The sequence below is a fragment of the Halichoerus grypus genome, chromosome 5 (genome assembly GCF_964656455.1).
Source record: "Halichoerus grypus chromosome 5, mHalGry1.hap1.1, whole genome shotgun sequence".
Lineage (NCBI taxonomy): Eukaryota > Metazoa > Chordata > Mammalia > Carnivora > Phocidae > Halichoerus > Halichoerus grypus.
The window spans coordinates 131,777,161-131,796,125 of NC_135716.1; positions in this window are offsets into that span (position 1 = coordinate 131,777,161).

An 18,965-nucleotide genomic window follows, 5' to 3' on the forward strand; every position below is an offset into this window, starting at 1 on the left:
GATAGTTATCTATAGATATGTTATATTCTATACACTTTGTTTGCCTTTCACATTTAACTTTATTAAACATTGTTTTTATATGTAGATCATGAAATATCTTGTCATTGTTTTTCTGTATGGACATCCAATTAACCCAGCACCACTGGCTGGAAACATTAGATGATATTTTTTAGAGAACATTTCAGGTTCTGAATAATGTTATCTTATGCTAGTAGATCTGCTTCTGTCATATCCTAGGTTAAGGGCATGTAACCTTAATGGAAAAAAGGCATTGAGATGTGAAGCCCTAGGAGAGCTGATATATTTCAGACTGACTAATATTACTGAAACATAAATTTTTGGTGTCCAATTTGGGACCCCTCACTCTTAGTGAGCTCTGACCTCTAATTTTTATTCCCCCAGCCTGTGAGTCTGCCAAAAGCTTTTGCCCACTTTCTTAGCTTCTCAGCTACTACTTTCAAATTAGCAAATGCTTGGAAGGGAAAAATTTCCGTTAGGGTCAGGTCTACGTTTCTGTGTTTTCTTCATCTTTGGGATCTTAATCTGGTAAGCCTTATTTCTTTGGTAGCTTATAAATACTTATACACAGACCTTATTTGATTATAAGGAGAGTTGGCTTAAAATAATCTACATTGTCTGAAACAAAACTTTAAAAATGTAATTTAAAGCCTCTAATGGATATTTAACTTCCTAAGAGAAATACGAAACCAGTAAATTTCTGTTTACTTGACTTCTTTTGATATGGAATGAAATACTTATTTAATTTAATTCAGTTCATTATAAGTACTGAGTGACTTCTAAATTCTATTTTAAAAGAGGCTATGTAGAATAAGCTGGTGACAGATTAGTAGAAGAAATACATTTTTAGCCAGAGAACCAAGTCTTTTAAGCACCTTTCAAATGATAATCCAGAGATAGATACTGACTTTGTCTCTGAAAAGGCTCTCTTGGTAATGGGGGTGGTAGAAATTATCTGTGTTATAATAGTGGTATCTGGAAACTAATGACAACACCTGTTTCTGGAGTATAATTTGTACAATGACAACTATGTTTCAGAATCTGATTTGGGGAAAAGAAAAATACCATGATATCCTTACACCTTTTGGTTTTCCCCAATTTTTTCTTTGTCCCATGTCTTTGATACTGATTAAAAGAAACAGGTTGTTTTGGGGGCCATAGCTATATGGTTAAGTGGAAGCTACAGGTCAGTGGTGCTAGCTAGCTTACTCAGGCCAAAATAAAGATCCATTTGGTCTGTATTACTCTGTTCTCCCTCTCCACCTTTCTATTTACATTCAAGCCTTAAGTATGTTTAACAACATGATATGATGATGGTTAGGGCATTCGAATGGGTCTTTACTTATTGACATGTTCATCTTTTCATCCTTTGTTTCACTCTAGATAACAATGATTATGCTGAAAATAGTGGGGAGAAAAGGACATTCTGAATCCATACATTTCTCTCAGGGATTTTCATATATGGTATTTTCAAAGATTACAGAAAACAATTTGGTACTTTTCCTTCTTTTATGATCATTAGTGGGCCTAAATAACTTAAATGTATACAATCTATAAAAATTAAAACCTTTCTGAAAGTGTGGTCCACAGCTGACCTGAAGAGGGTCTGAAGGCATGTAGAATATATGTTCAATATTTAGATTTGTAGGTCTTACCCCAGATCCAAGTCCAAATCTCTAGAGAAAGGCCTAGTAATTGGTATCTAACAAATTTTCTAGACAAACACAATTTTTATACACATTAATTAATTTTTACAGTGAGAAGATCTGTCACATACATACCTCACAAAGCCTTCTGCAATAGGTATGGTTATCTCCAATTTCCCAAAGAGGAAGCTTAGACACAAAGAAGTAAACCACTGGAACAAATTCACATGACAACTGAGCTGGCATGCCACCCAGTTCTCCTGACACCGAGTTCAATGCTTGTCTCACTGCATCAACTTTATGCTCTAGAAAGAATCTCTATCTTAGAAAAGAGATTTTTTTCCCCACATATAGCTTCTTCTTCTTTTTTTTTTTTTTAAGATTTTATTTATTTATTTGACAGAGACAGACACAGTGAGAAAGGGAACACAAGCAGTGGGAGTGAGAGAGGGAGAAGCAGGCTTCCTGCGGAGCATGGAGCCCGATGTGGGGCTCGATCCCAGGACCCTGGGATCATGACCCGAGCTGAAGGCAGATGCTTAACGACTGAGCCACCCAGGCGCCCCACCCCACATATAGCTTCTTAAGCTGCACAAACCCAAACAGCCCAATATTTGCTCTGTGATAGCAATTATTGAAATAGTGTATTGTTAACAACTTTCGATACATACCCTGAGCTTTTATTTTCAGAGCGCTTAATTTTGTCAATGCACTTCAGTGCTCACTTGAATGTTCTGAGTATAAAAGCTCTGCCCTGGAGAGAGCACGTTTAACACCCATGAGTGATAGTGCAACGTGAGGTTAGCAGGAGCAGGGATGTTGCCACTGTTGGAGCAGATAGAGATGACTTCTAACAGCCTTTGATGAATGACTCAGCCTCAACTCCACAGAGGTGAAGTTCATCAAATCCACTTACAATTACCTTCTGTAATGGACAAGAAAAAGTGACATGTTTCCTATCTGAGATCTTAAGCATTTTGTTGGCCTGCAAATAAGTTACTGATAAACACTTATCTTCTATAATTTATTGGACTGACTGGAATTGAGGATATTTTTTGTTTGTTTGTTTTTCTACCAAGCAAATACATGAAGATAATAAGCATGGCCACTTTTGACATCTACTGATATTTGACACTTACTATATGCTACAAAACTCAGCCCAGAGCTTCATATCAACTGCCTAACTTTGCTTATCACAACAAACTTATTCTTTGATTTCATAAGAGAAAACTAAAGCTTAGAGAAGTTACGGAACTTGCCCATGGCCACCTTGGCTGGTAAATCCTTATCTATCTGAATCTTAACCACTGTATCACATTTTCTTCCTTGATGTAGTGAAGATCTATTTTTATGAGATGTAGATGTGTCATAATTTAAAACAAGTAAAGAGAAAGACCATGGAAACATCTTTTATTTTTTCCCATTGAGTGAGAGTTTTTCCAGTAGTATAGTAACAAATGAATATTCTCATTCAACCCACAAGGAAGATGGGGAAGGAGAAGTCATTAGTAATTCTGCCCCTTTTGCATTCCTAAAAATCAGAGTGGTTTGAAATTGGATTAACTGGTCATTCAGACTAAAGAAATATACTGGACAGTAATGGCCTTGTATATCCATCAGGCCAACTGGCCACCAGAACAAGTAGAGTTTTAATATGGTAGAAAAGGCAAGGGGACTTAGAGGTTAAAGAGGAAGGATAAAGACCTTTACAAGTCCAAAGAAAAAAGCACAGTTTGAGAGTGTGCGCCACTAAATTCAGAACAAAAAGAAATGCAGGGGAACTGAGTCCTGCATAGCTGAATCTAACCCTCAGATGTGCAGAGCACAAAGGAAGAAGAAATACAATGAATGTAGTCCAGATAACAATATCAATAAAAGTATTTTCTTGGGAGTTTCCCAAATCTGTATTAGTAGGCAGAACCATATCTTCAGAGGGAATTAGTTATAATTTAGGAGCTACATCTCCTGAATGGCTCTGATTCAAACATGCAGAACAACTTTGCAACCCTGCTGGGCAGCAGGAGGTTTTATTCTTTCATAGTATTATCCTCTGAAGTTATATAAAACTGTCTATTTGATAATGTTATTTATATCCATACTTCACTTTTCCCTCAGTCCACAATGACCACTGTATCACTTAGTCACAGTTAATAGTTTTATATAATTATGTTCATTCATATTCTTTTTCAGATAAGAAATTAAATTGCTTATATTCTTATCATTATAAATCCACAAGTAGTTGAGCAAACTGGGGAATAAAATGTTTTAAAATAAATATGGATAAAATATTACTTATTGGCACTCTACTATTACTATTGGGGACTGTGCTCTCAGGATATGGCATTACCAAAGACTATCAATGTATCAGTTAGCTATGCTAACCACTCCAGAATTTAGCAGATTAAAAAACAACCTTTTATTTGTCTGTGGTTTGGTGGCTTGGCTGGGTGGTTTTTCTGGCATGTGTTCAGCTGGTGGGTTTGCTGGGGACTAGCCTCAGTAGGGACGGCCGGAAAGCTGGGCTTCTCTTTGCTTGTAGTTAATCATCAAGGGAGACTAGGTTGGGCTTCTTTTTTTTTTTAAGTTTTTATTCAAATTCTAGTTAGTTAACATACGGTGTAATATTAGTTTCAGGTGTACAATATAGTGATTCAACACTTCCATACAACACCTGGTGCTCATCACAACAAGTGCACTCCTTAATCCCCGGCACCTATTTAATCCATCCCTCCACCCACCTCTCCTCTGGTAACCATCAGTTTGTTCTTTGTAGTTAAGAGTCTGGTTTTTGGTTTGCCTCTCCTCTCCCTTTAGGCTGGCCTTCTTAAAATGCAGTTTCAGGCATCATTGCCAGAGTGTAATCCTTAATGCCTACTCAGCATCTACTGCATCCAGTTTGTCCTACTGAACAAAGCAATTGATGAGGCCAAGACCTGTGTCAGTAGGGGAGGGGACTACACGAGTGTAAGTGTATTAATACAAGAGATAATTCATTGGGGGCCTTTAACATAACAATCTACCATAATCACTCTCCTCTCTGACTTCACATGAGAATTAGTTTTAAGCTAGCGTTTCCACCTCAAACTCCAGGGTAAGTCATGCTTAAGGACTGACTACCGTCCAAATAGAAAAGATAAAAGTCCCATGGCTGAGACAAAAGTTACTTCATTTGTCAAAGTTTCATCTGATTATTCTTGCCTCTAATTCATTTCTCGGTTCCTTTATCCACTTCCCTCCCACTGACTTATCTCTTGCTATAAACATCCTTTTCCCTGTCTTCTCCTTTAGTACTTGTATCAGTTAGAGATCAGCCAGAGAGGCAAAACCAGTAGGAGATACATATATTAAAAGATTTACCTCAAGACTCATGCTGATTGTGCGGGCTGGCTAGAAAAGTGAAATTGTAGAACAGGCCATCAGGAAAGGCAAGCTGGCTCTCTGGGACATGAGATGAAGCTACAGTCCACAGATGGAATTACTTCTTTAGAGAAATTTCAGCTCTTATTGAATCAAGCCCACCCAGATTATCTAGGATAATCTCCTTTACATCAAATCAATTAATTAAAGACTTTAATCATATTAAAATACCTTCATAGCAACATCCAGATTTGTGTTTGACGGAATCACTAGGGACTGTAGTCTAGCCAAGTTGACACATCCAAAGACCACCACATCACTTTTCTTTTTGTTTTTTGTTTTTTTGTGGGTTTTTTTGGTGCCAAGACCCGGGATTGAAACCACATTACTTTTCAATACTTGCTTTACGACAGCAAATTTGAAACTTTGTAGGCCTTAGCCACCACTGTTTTTGTTTTTTGTTTTATTTTGCCTGAAAATGTGTGTTTTCTATAAATTCTACCCCGGCTGCCTGTGACTCACAATATCTACCTAATCTTATATCCTTGCAACATTTTATTCTCACAGACTTAAGGGCAGAAGGTGGTCATGTAAGGTTCTAATTTTTAGGTTACTTTACTGTTTTTTTTTTTTTCTTTTCCAGTTTTCTAACACCTATAAGTGATTACCACTGTGTAACTGATTTCCTACATAAAACACCCTCTGTTTAAATACCTGATATGTTTGCTGTTTTCATAACGAGACCGTGACTAAGACAGTGCATAAAGCATAGTATAACATCTAATTCATTATAGCAACTCAATACATAGTAGTCATATATATGTCCCAACCAGGGACTATATATATATATAGTTTGAGTGCAGCCTTGGTAATGTATATGTACATGTTTTCATTTTTTTTCCCTCCATAGCTATCTTTCTACTGATGCATCAATCCATCTGTCCATCATTCTATTCTTCCCACAGAACCCCATCTACTACAAGTCTGCCATCTCTGTTAACAACTACTCCATTTTTCTAGTTACTTACATCCAAACCCTGGGGTTAATCTTGACTCCTCTTTTCCTCCAACACCATACCCAATATGTCAGTAAATTCCACTGCTCTCCTTTCAAAATATTTGCACTTCTCAACACCTGTCCTGTCACTACCTTGGTCTCACCCACCTTCATTTTAATTCTTGAGAGGACATTGCTTGCAAAGGTCATGGTAATCTTTTGGAAATGAGTAAAAAATAATATAAAACCTACATGAAAAGAAGGCTTTTTTTCCTGTGCCTTCTGGCATTTGCTTTTCCCTCTGCCTAGAATCTTTTCTCCTAGAACTCACCTGGCTTATTCTCACAATTCCTTGAGGTCATTACTCAAAAGTCCACTTTTTCAGTTTAGCCTCCCTTGGGCTCCACCTCTTGTATTTCAACTACCACTCATTTCCTGCTTTATTTTTTTTTTTCTTTAGCATTTTTCTTGCTTATTATCTGTATTCCCCTCATATAGCAAGTCAGCTTCATGAGGGCATAATTCTTGATGACTTTGTTCCTTGCTATATTCCCCAATCCTAGAAAAATGCCTGGTATGGAAAAGATACTAAAAAATTACTTGTTAAATGAACGAATGAATATTAATTGATACAATGACTCTGGATGACAATATTGTTAAGGAAAAATGAAAAAAACAAAACCAGAAAAACATCTTAGACAATATATGCCAAAGTAGACATGAAAAAGTATTAGGTTATTTTTCAGCTTTACAAAAATTTCAGGTTTTCTCTCATTGCAAACAACTACCCTAAAATATTGTAGGGCATCAGAAGGAAAAATGAAGTAAAATGTAGAACCAGAAAATGAAAGAATATTTTTTAATGGTAGATAGTAAGTTTCATAGGGACATGAAATTGAAAAACACGCTTCAGTAAACAGGGAGGGGGGTAATTTTCAGGATTGATGTAGTACTTAAGATCCTCTTTCTTCATAGAGTTCAGAGAGGCTTGAAAGATCTAAAGCTAAGAAAAAAATTAGGATTTTGCATGAAATTTGAGGGTGTTTTAAAATTCTTAAAATCCAACCAGGGACTATCCTCTGCACCACAAGTTAAAATTTGAGGAATGGAAAAAAAAAATGCAAAACCCTATGTCTGTTCTTATCTAATTATGGAAACCAGTCCTAAAGCCATGAAAAGTTAAGTAGCAAGGGGAAAACAAATGAATGGATTAATGAATGAATGAATGAATGAATAATTGCATACATATATACATGCATATGTACAATATTTCTAGAAGGGAATATGCAGTTAATAGCTAAATGAGAGGAACTAAATTAAGTGCTAGCAAATTAGGTAACAAATACACAGAAAAAGCAAATTTATGTGTCAGTTAGTTGACCTATAAAATAAATTAATCCAGAGAATCAACATTAAGCTTTAAAAAGAAAATATACTCCAAACAGTACTTGAAGTCCATCCAAATTTCCTAGATATGATAATTCTACTCTGTTGTCATTGTTGATATTGTTGTATATAGAATATACAAGGAGTGACATAATAATAAATGAGCTCCCCAGTGAATCCAGTATTTGGTTTTGAAGTAGTATGACATAGTGGAAAGAATTTGAAGTAAAAAAAAAAAAAAATCTAAATTTTAAATATTTTCTATCATTTGTTAAATGTTTTCTTGGAAAAATCTTGACCATTCTGAACCTCGTTTCCTTGTGTATATAATGGGGATATTTTAGCTATTTATTGCTATGTAACAAATTACTTTAAACTCAGTGGCTTAAGACAAAAACCATCATTAACTATTTTATATCTTATGCTTTTATGTGTCATTAATTTGGACAGGGCTCAGCTGGACAATTTCTCTATTGACTCCCTCAGTGTTGACTGAGATCACCCACTGGTATTGATTTGGGAAATGGTTTTGACTGGAGGGTCCTAGATGGAATCATTCCCTTGTCTGGTACCATGTGTCAGGAATGTTTGGACTCAGCTGGTATTAGTTGATTGGAGCACCTACATGGTAGCCTCTCTAGCATGATACCCTCAAAGTAGTTGGATTTCATAGTGTTTTAGGACTGGAGTGCAAATTTTCTAAGAAAAAAGAAATGGAAGCTGTTAGTGTTTTAATGACTCTGTGTGTTCTTTCCATTATGGCAATCACAGAGATGACCTACATTTAAGGCGAGGACACACAAGCTCCATCTCTTGATGAAAGGAATGTGAGAGGGTTTATGGTCATCTTTTATCTGCTTCAGGGAATAATATTTCCTACCTCATTAAAGTTATTATGAGTTAAACAGAATTTAACATATATGAATCAAGTTTATTGAAATACTAGAAAAAGTTAGAAAGCAAGCATACTTCACGATTATCTCCCAACCACTGCTCTACAAACTGCCATCTTTTCTAGGGCCCATTTATCTCTAATTCTGCAAAAAATATCCAGCAGATATCATAGAACAGTCACTATTAAGTATTCCAAGAATACCTTCTTTTCCCAGGTTTTAATAACAGATCAGTCCATAGGCATTTGAAACATTGAATTTTCATTCAATTAAAATCTTTTCTTTTCCCTTATGAAGGGAAGGCTTCCATTCTTGTTTTTAGTTGATATTTTCTAATACCAGATAGTTGTTTTGGGACACAATAGACGATAGGAAAGGTATGAGGCAAAGGAGGTCTTACTTGTACTTGTAATTACTTTTAGTGTACCAGATGTGGTAAATATTCAAAGTCATTTTCTGTGTCACTTCTGTGGATCTCTGACTTCAGTTCCTTGATGCATGTGATAATTTCCAGTTGGCCACATCCGTCTCTATTTAGCTTTTTCCTCTAACACCTCTGGCTTCCTTATGCCAAAGTGTCCTTTGTCTTTGAACAAAGGAGATTGGCCTAGAGTCATTTTAAGACAACTTATAGTGATCTCCTTTCTGGTACATGGAGATCACATAGGCATCCTTGCCCTGGTGAACTCTGGAGGTATAGCTTATTTTCAATGAAGACTTTTTAATTCTTCTGCTATGGGCTATTTCAGCTAGTCAAACCTGCTAACCTTTAGACTTTTTAGGCATGAGTCAGATAGCAGTCACTGCATCCTTCAAATTCCAGGACGTGCATTCAGACTCTCCAAACTCTTATAACATCTCTTCCTCTCATGTGAGAGCAAAGTAATCTCCTCCCATCCCCCATTTTTCACAGTGATTGACATGGAACAGTGGAAAACAGGACATATTGATAATTTCTTCAAAGCAATCATAAGGTCTGCTTTCTCTAATTCCTCACATTTCTTTTTTATCCTTGAATTGAATAATGAGCTAAAAATTTCAATGCCATTTTTACAATTACTTAAAGCATGCTCTGCCTTTGTGATCTGATATTTTGACTTTTTTAAAACATGGCACCACAAATTTGATACCCATTGAAAGTAGGGTCTATGTTATCTCCCTTTAAATGTGAGGTTTAATTAATAAAATATGGTGTAAGTGACATCATGTGGCTTTCGATGCTGGGTCATAAAAGATGATGTAGCTTCAGACTTGTTTGCTGAAATACTTGCATTGGAATTTCTGACCCTCCATGTAAGTAATCCAAATACCTTGAGCAGCCATACTATGAGGAAGCCAAAGTCACCTAGAAAGGGCACATGTAGGGGGCGCCTGGGAGGCTCGTCGGTTAAGCGACTGCCTTTGGCTCAGGTCATGATCCCGGAGTCCCGGGATCGAGTCCCGCATCGGGCCCCCTGCTCAGCAGGGGGTCTGCTTCTCCCTCTGATCCTCCTCCCTCTCACGCTGTCTCTCATTCTCTCTCTCGCAAATAAATAATAAATAAAATCTTAAAAAAAAAAAAAAGGGGCACATGTAGGAATTCCAGTCTGCAATTCTAGTTTTTGAGTCCTCTCAGCTCAAGTGCCAGATATGCACATAAGTGAGCCTTTAGCTGATTTTTGTTCCTAGTTTTTGAGTCACTCCAGCCTTCCAATCAGCTGAGATATCATATATTGTATATAAATGCTTGACCCACAGAACATGTGAGCATAAAAAAATGGTGTCTTATGCTTCTGAATTTTGGATTATTTTGTCAAAACTGTAGTAACTGGAACAAGTAATTGACATATGTGTGTGTATGTGTTTTCCCCACTGTTGGGATCTCAATCAAACCTGAGGAAGAAAGAGTTAATGTACTGTTACATAAAGTATTTGGAACACAACATGTATTTAATAAAATATAGTTGTTATTCTTCTTGAATAACACAAGAAACAAAAGCTCTACAAGACTCCTTTACTCTCAGTATGACAGGATCCAAAAGTCTTTAAAATCATTTTTCTAACACATGCCAGTAGGAATATAAAGGGGCTACCCAGCCAGTCTGTATTGTTCCATGCTTTGCCAAAGCATTTGCTTGTTGGCATGTCAGGATACTGCACCATTCATATGACATGTAATGCGACCCATGACTAAGGATTATATTTCTTCTATATATAGCCTATCAAATGCAGATGATGGTATCATGGAGAAAGCTGCAGAACTCCATCCAAAATAAATATTAGAAAGTCTCATTAAATCAGAAATCAAAATGCCAAAAGTAAAGAAAATGCTTAAACAGTATCTGCTCCCACATGTCACTTCTCCTAACTCACAATGAATCTGAAGAATCATGAAATCATGGGGCCCTCTGTGGGACCCGATGGTATGAGAGTTGGTCAAGTCTTCAGACTTGGTGGCAGAAACTCACACACACCAAAAGGACTCGACTCATCTGTATAAGAAATGCATCTTGCTTTGACAGTGAATTTTGCTCCTAAAAAGTTGTAAGCAAGTGGACATTTTCCAAATATTGAATACACTAGAAGTGCACACTACTTCAAGAAATATTTTTTGCTTTATTCAAATGAAGGTTTTTGACAGTCTGATAAAGCCCATATTTTTATGTACTGGAGTCCAAATTCCTCAATACTGTTTACTATACTGCAGTGGATATCTACAGAGTTGTTTGCTTAGCCTCTTGCCTTATCCTGAAAGAACTTCTTCTATAGTCTTCATGGTGATATGCTGGTCTTATATCAATCAAGCTTAAATTATCTTCATTCAAGAGACCAGCCAGGGAAAACATTCTTATTATCTTATCTTGGGCCAACTGCCTATTTCTGCAACAATTAAGTACAAAATGAATACTGGGGCCTACCATGCCAACTATATAAGAAGTTTTTTCACCAAAATGACAGGGACTGAGCGAACAACTTGAGTGTCTACTCTGTGAAGCAAAGAAAGCAAAATTATAGCCTATCAAGTAGAGAAAGTGTCAGCAGTGAGCATGGAGTATGAATGAAGCCAACATAGAGAAGAACAAAGAGGAATGATAAAGAGGAATCCTAATATCATTTAAGTTCTGAACTCCCTCCTTTCTTGAGTCCAAAGAGATCCTTGATCCTTGGTTCATGGGATATCACATTAGGTGTATAACATATCCTTCCTTTACTTTTTTAAGCTACTTACTTAAGCTAAGAACAATATGTTTCTGCATGTTGCTCCAACAAAATCCTGAAACACTACAGCTTCATCTTTTAACATTCTGTTTTCATACTCTGAACTTTAGCCATACAAATGTCTCCTAGATCCCTGAATTTCATCGTCTTTCCTCTTGCTAGTTATTTGCACATATTATTCTTTCTGCCTTCTCCCTTCCTACCTCTAGTGGACTGACCCAGCCTATTCTTGTATATAATCTAGATCTCAGCTTAAAAATCATTTATTTTGGAAGCCCTTCTTCACCCCTCACATCAGGCTTAAATTCCCCTCAATAATCCTATATTCCAAGTATACCTCCTACCATACAAGGTATTTTACTAAATTTGTCTATGTCTTCCAACAGACTGTTTACTCTTTAAGATACAGGAACCTGGGCCATTCTTGCTCACCATCTTATCTCTAGGTCCTATAATACTGTCTGTCACATGATGTTATTCAATAGCAATCCCTCAAATGAATGTATAGGTTTACATAAAGCAAGCAACACACACACACATTAAAAATATATAAATCACATTGGTTATAAGGTACAATAAAAATTGTGAAGCAAACAAAATGTGTTCTTTTTAATCTGAACAGTTTGTGCTTACCTCTTCTGTGGTTCCCTTATTTTCTTCCAATTGTGGTACTTTTTTTGTTTGTTTTTCTTGGATCTGCCTTTAAGAGTTCCTCATACTCAAGACTCTTTCTTTCCCCTTTTTTTAGCAAAATATAACAATTTTGTGTCCTATTCCTTCATATCCTTCTTTGGGCAGGGCACCCACTGACACATTAGCACATAAGCCATTATTAACATGCCAATGAGCTTTCCTTTTCCAGTACATGCATAGTAAGAATGACTTCCGAAGAAAACGTCTTAACCAAAAAATATGGCTTGCATCATAAGAAATTCATGCAAAGGCAGCCCAGAAAGAAGGTAACATTTTTAAGTAAGACCCTATATTCCTCAAGTCAAATAAATAGCTGCCTATCCCCCTCTTTCATAGGGTCAATCCTACCTATTCATAATTACCAGTATATCTCATATATGAAGAGAGAATTAATTATCCTTAGTTTTTTAAGCTCATGAGAATAAGCACCTTGTAGATGATCAAACAAAATAATATATAATATAAATATACATGATGGCAATAAATAATGGGACCTAAATAATCCTCCCACTGATTCTAGTGAATTGCCCTTTCTTACCAATATCTCTTACTCAAAGAAATATGGGGTATAGGGAAGAGACAGCCAATAAAACTTGCTACATCTAGCTGAAGAGAGATGAATAGTGGCTAAAACTCTTTCAGAATGGGTCATATTCTTCAATCTCTTTACTAAGCTCTTTGAGAATTTTCTTTGGCGAATTTTAAGGTTATCTCTGCTGCACTTTATTCATATCCTTTTACAGCATTTTACATCGTGCTATAATTTATTCCTCTGTTCATGTCCCCTGTGGAATTGTTATGTATTCAAGGACAGGGTCATTGTTGTTTTGATTTTGTATACCCAGAGCTTGGTACTGTCTATGCAGTCACTAAGGCTGTGTGGTAAAATAAAGAGAATACATTCTCATATTACTATTTACATGGATGCTTTAATGATGTAAACAAGACTAGACCTCAAATGATCTTTATTACTTCCCCTTAATTGTTTCCTTCTGAAGATGCCATGGAATGTTAACCAGAGCTCTGTTACATACCATCCAGAAAGGAATTAGCATGCACACCTCACTTAAAGTTAAAAAGCAAAGGCCAATGGTGAGGCTTTCTCACTTTCTTCCTAGCTTTGAATATGTTTACTTCCATAATTTCTATTAACTCTTTTAGGGCTTCCTTGAGCTGGCTGTTTGAAAATGTATATGTAAGAAAATTAAGAAAGTTGCCTCTATAAGATTTATAAGTGTCAGACCCTTATGGCAGTTTGAAATTATGAAATTTTGAACCTTGTTCTCTAATTTGACCTTTATCTACCCACTTGTTTGTACCTTTATTTTGTAACATTATTTATGTTCAATCCCAACAGTTTTCCTATTTATTTTATGTATGGATTTTTAAAATTTGCAATTAATTTTAAATTAGCTCCCATAAATTCTTCTTGATTATTATGTTCCACAGGCACACTTGTTCACCCACCTTTTTGTTCATTCACTCTTTAAACATTTATTAAATATCTGTTTTGCAGCTGGATTTGGGCTAGGCATTAGGGATATAAAGAAGATAGCAATCAAGGAAATTGCAGATTTGAAAAAACAAATAAATGCACTTCAGTGTTTATATATTTTAGGAGAGGTTTTTTTCTTTCTTTCTTTTTTTTTTTTTTTTGTCATGAAAACTCAGCTTGAATTAGCATAAGCAAAAATGGGAGCTAAAGTATGAGTAGCCTGTTCTGGATCATGGGCCCATCCTAAAAAGATGGACTGTGTCCAAGTGGCAGCAAGTGCATGAGAGCTTCTGACTGGGTCATAAATCATTCCATATCAATGAACTGTTGCCATTGGGTCATGTCAATGTTGTGTAGAATGGCTATTTTTGAGGTAATCATATAAATGGGTAAGGAATAATTACTAGAAATGGGCATGTGTAGACAAAACTATTTTCCTAGCACAGTGTTTCAGTGATATTTTAGGAAACTGGGGTCACAGTAGGTTAAATATTAGGAGATGGAGTGAAAGGAACTTCGTGAGTACGGTATATCTAGAGCTTAAGGTCTTAAGTGATGAGTAGGTATTTGCTAGTTGGGTAAAGATTGAGAGTATGTGGCAGCTGGAACGAAGCCTTGAGAATGAAAGAGCCTGATGATTTAAGAGCACAGTGTATGCAGAGCATAGTTTATAATCTGTGAATGGGAGAAGGGTGATTGCAGAGGGGGATTCAAGATGAGACACAGGTTGGAGGGGCAGCGGTAGATTAGCTACTTTCAAAATTTTAAGCAAGGAACTTCTCTTTCTGAAATGAGAAGTTTACATGGAAATCTAATATATATAACAGATAAAACACTGGCTTGTTCTGGTTGAAGGCAGAGAGGTGAGTACTGGCTCAACTTGCTGGCTCAACTTCCTCTTGCCACCCCTTTAGATTCCATTATAACACCTTGAGAACTACTGAGGTGGGCAATGTGGTAGTAGACAAGGCACTGACAAAATTGTATTTCTGAAAGAGCACTTTTAAACAGTATGGTTAGTATGGCTGAGACTCAAAATTAGGATATTAGTTAGGAGACAATTTTAAAAGCCCAGTATTAGTTTTTGAATGAAAAACCAAAACTATTTAAAGCTGGAATAAAGGGAAAGAAGCATTATAAAACTGTTCCTTGGAAATAATAATTACCTAGCATTCAAATATCTCAGTTCATAATGATAAATATAGCAAAATGAATGAATCTCAAATACATGCTTAACAAAAGAAGCTACACACAAAAATGTAAATATTGCAAAATTTCATTTATATGAAATTTTATAAAAGGCAAAACCAATCTCTAGGAACAGAAAGCACATCAGGGATTGCCTAGAGTCATGCCTGCTTGTGACTGTATGTGTGTGTGTGCGGGTGGGGGGGGAGGCAGGGGACTCACTGCAAAGGGTCACAAAGGAATTTATTGGGCTGATGTAAATGTTGCATATCTTGATTGTGGAGGGAGTTTCATGGAGGTATAAAAATTTTCAAAAATCATCAAATTGTATACTTCAAATTATACCTCAATAAAGTTGATTTAAGAAAGAAGAAACCCTCAATTCAGATTTTGGTCTATTACTAAATAACTGGGTGACTTTAATAAATCCAGGATATCCTCTGAACCTCATTTTCTACAACTGCATGAGAGGAATAATGAATAACACTGTCCAGTCTACCTAACAAGTTTGCTTATAAGCTAAAGTCAAATAGATAAATGATGCAAAAGCAATTTTTAAAAAGTAAAGCACTATAGCATAAGTTATGAAATGTTATTATTGGATCAGAATTTTTTAGAATGGTATTATATTGTTCTTATAAAGGGTCTAGAATTGAGTGTATTTTGGAGGGCTGGTAAAGTGTTTGCCTACAAAGCCTGTCACAAACCTCTGCTATTGGTTCAAAATTGAATCAAAATTATCCTGATAAATTTTTAAAAGAGCTAAAAAGATTAAGTGGTGAAAAATATGATTCATTTTCCTCAAATTTAGCTACAGAAGAAAATTATAAAAAGGTACAATTCATATATTTTTCTTGTTAGAATAGCTTTGTTTCACCATTATCAAGAAGCATTTATAAACCATTTACTATTCAGAAAGCCCTGTGTGTGTAAAAAGAAATAATGAATTGTTTTAAGTTTAAATTAAATTTCATTTAAGTATTCATGATTTAATGTTCAAGCTACCATTGGGAAGCATTCAGGAGCCTAAATCTAGATTAATGAAATTGATGCCAAATATTTACTGTCATTTTCAACTATCTATAATATAGCATAAATATCCTACCTTGGAATAGCATGGATAATTAGAATTAGATTTCAATATACTTGTACAAGAAAAGGAGTTTGGACATAGCTTTAAAACTTCAGGGGTGCCTGGGTGGCTCAGTCAGTTAAGCCTCGGACTCTTGGTTTCGGCTCAGGTCATGATCCTTTGGTCCTGAGATCCAGCCTCGCATCAGGCTCTGCACTCAGCTCGGAGTCTGCCTCAGATTCTCTCCCCCTCAACACCCCCCGCCCCCGCTCTCTCTCTCTCTCTCCCCTGTCTCAAATAAATTAATTAATTAAAATCTTTAAAAAAATTCAAAAGTTCAGATGAAATAGATAAATAAATAAATAGAATAGGACTTCTAGGAGTCATTCTTTTATGCTCTTGGAAAAGTAAAAGCTATGGTAAGAAACAAAAACAAACAAACCTTTAATTCTACTTGTGGTCGTATATAATGTCTGGTTTGTTTCTGTTTCCTATGGAAAGGTGCATTCATTATCTGAGAAGAGGTATTGCAGGCTGGTATTGGTAAATTTTCCATTATCCAGGCAGTAACCCTCAGTGTTTACAGTCTCAAAACTTAGTCTCATAAAGAAATTAAGAAGTAATATATTTTGTAGGAATAGATCTCTATAAAGTGAGTTCAAGAGTGATGAATGGAGCAAGAATACCCATATCAAAGTTTATTATATGAAGTAGAACTACTGCAACAAAACAGATAATAGGTGAACATTATCATTCCATTTCATCCAAAACATAATTAGAATCTCAGTTGGTGGGCATGGGAATAGAATAAGAGGCATGGGAAGAAATGGAAGTGTAATAGTATCAGGCTAAAATAATTTGACATGACTGTGTGATAATGAGAATGGTCTTGTCAATGGGATAGAAACTAGAAGTACTACAAGGTCCCTTACTGAGACCCTCTATTTCGGCCAATGCTTCAATGAGTTGGACACTCTTGTCCTTGTGACTCTTCTTTTGTCATGCTGCTGTGGCAGACCAATCCCTAACACTTCCAATTGCTGGACTCTTTCTATATAATTATTATATTCAGTTCAATAATTTAGCATATGAATATTCTGAATCAAGATATATTGGACCTTATAGATACTTTGTGGAGGGCAAACTTATTTCTGTCATTTTTATTTATTTTCTTTAAAATGACAATTACAGGTTTTTTAGGGAAGAAGTTTCGTCATTTTTGTCATCTCATCTCTCAGACTCTAGAGAAGAGTTCTAATCACACAACTGACACAGAATTATTGATTGATTTATCTGCATGATTCAAAGTGAATTCTTATCCATTTAAACTAGTATACATATGTTTAATATAGTGAATAATTAGAAATAAATATATACATACATAAATGTTTCCTGAGTAAACATTTGTTTGCAGTCAATCCTGGTGATGTACTAGAAAACTCATTTCAATCTTTCTTTTTCTCAAAAGAATAAAATATTTATTCCCTATTTATATCAATCAAGGGTCTGTTACAGGTATCATATAAACAGGAAGTAAATGATATACTAAGAAAATTGTTGGAAGGGCTAGGGGACCAGCTGTAGGCCAAGCATCTAAGATTGCTTCTAAACACCATCATAGTAGTCACTAAGGGAGCTGCTGTCTATCTAATCAGGAAGCCTAGAAGTCAGGGAGCCACTGCTCTAGCTCCTAGCTCCAGAACCAATCCAGCTCTGCCGAGGCCTGTAGATCAAAATGTTGCTACCAGGGGCCCCTGGGTGGCTCAGTTGGTTAAGTGTCTGCCTTCGGCTCAGGTCATGATCCCAGGGTTCTGGGATTAAACCCAGTGTTGGGCTCCCTGCTCAGTGGGGAGTCTGCTTCTCCCTCTCCCTCTGCCTCTCCCCCCAGCTTGTGCTCTCTTTCTCTCATTCTCTCTCTCTTTCTCAAATAAATAAATAATATCTTAAAAAAAAATGTTACTACCAAACTTTCTGCTCTTAGATATGGAATATGTAAGACATTACCCTAACTACTAGTTTCAGAAGAACATTATTATAGCTAAGTTCATGCCAGGAAAGTGGATGTTCTGTGGGTTCCTTGTATTCTCCCTCTAAATGCCTGCAAATGTGAGGAACAGTTACTGAAACCTGTGATAAAGCTAATAAGGAAAATCTAAACTTATCCTTTCTTGCCAGTACAAACAGAAGAATCCCCAAGGAGGGGGACTCTGTATCACTTCTTACTTCCAAATCCCACAAGGGTATATTGGCTTAGAAGAATCTAGGTCACATGTGAAATTGAGCTCTCAGGGAATCAGAGAAACCAGGATTGTGAGTAGGGTGGAGCAAAAGAGACATCTAGGGCATAAAGTTCAAGGAAGCACTCATTCACAGGAGCCAATCCTGTACTTGCACAAGCCTTAGGGTGAATTCATCCTTAAATTTGGGGGACTGGGTACCTCACTTGCCTCACTCTAGTCCTGGTCATGCTGAGAAGTCTTTAGTTTGCTAGCCTCCCGAATGGAGTAGGGTGGAAGAGAGTTCATAAGCCAATCTGCAGTATTGACAACAGCGGGACACTTGCCTCCTTAACATCCTTCCTCCCATAGTAAAACTACCAACAAGCCTAAGGCCACACAAAGCCACTATGTGTGCTTTTGTCTACCACAATGCAACTACCCCACAAATAAATGAAAATCTAATACCTTTTCTCCATTTTAAATAAAAGATAATTGTTATCACCTATAAGATACCCAGAAGAAAAACAAATACACTGCGATCATAACAGTCAGTAATCTGCTTGTTATTTTATCTCTTTGTTCAAGAATGCCAGTAGCCATAGAAACATGGTTACTAATCAATCTAATTCATGTTATAACTTCTAGTTACTCTATTTATCATTACTAGGAAAGGAACTATATTCTCCTGTAATTGAAAGAGGCATTATCTCATAAATGAAATGTCAAAAACAAGCAAACAAGCAAACAACCATGATTCAGTCTTTGTGCCCAGTAGGAGAAAACATAATCAGAAGAAATTGCTA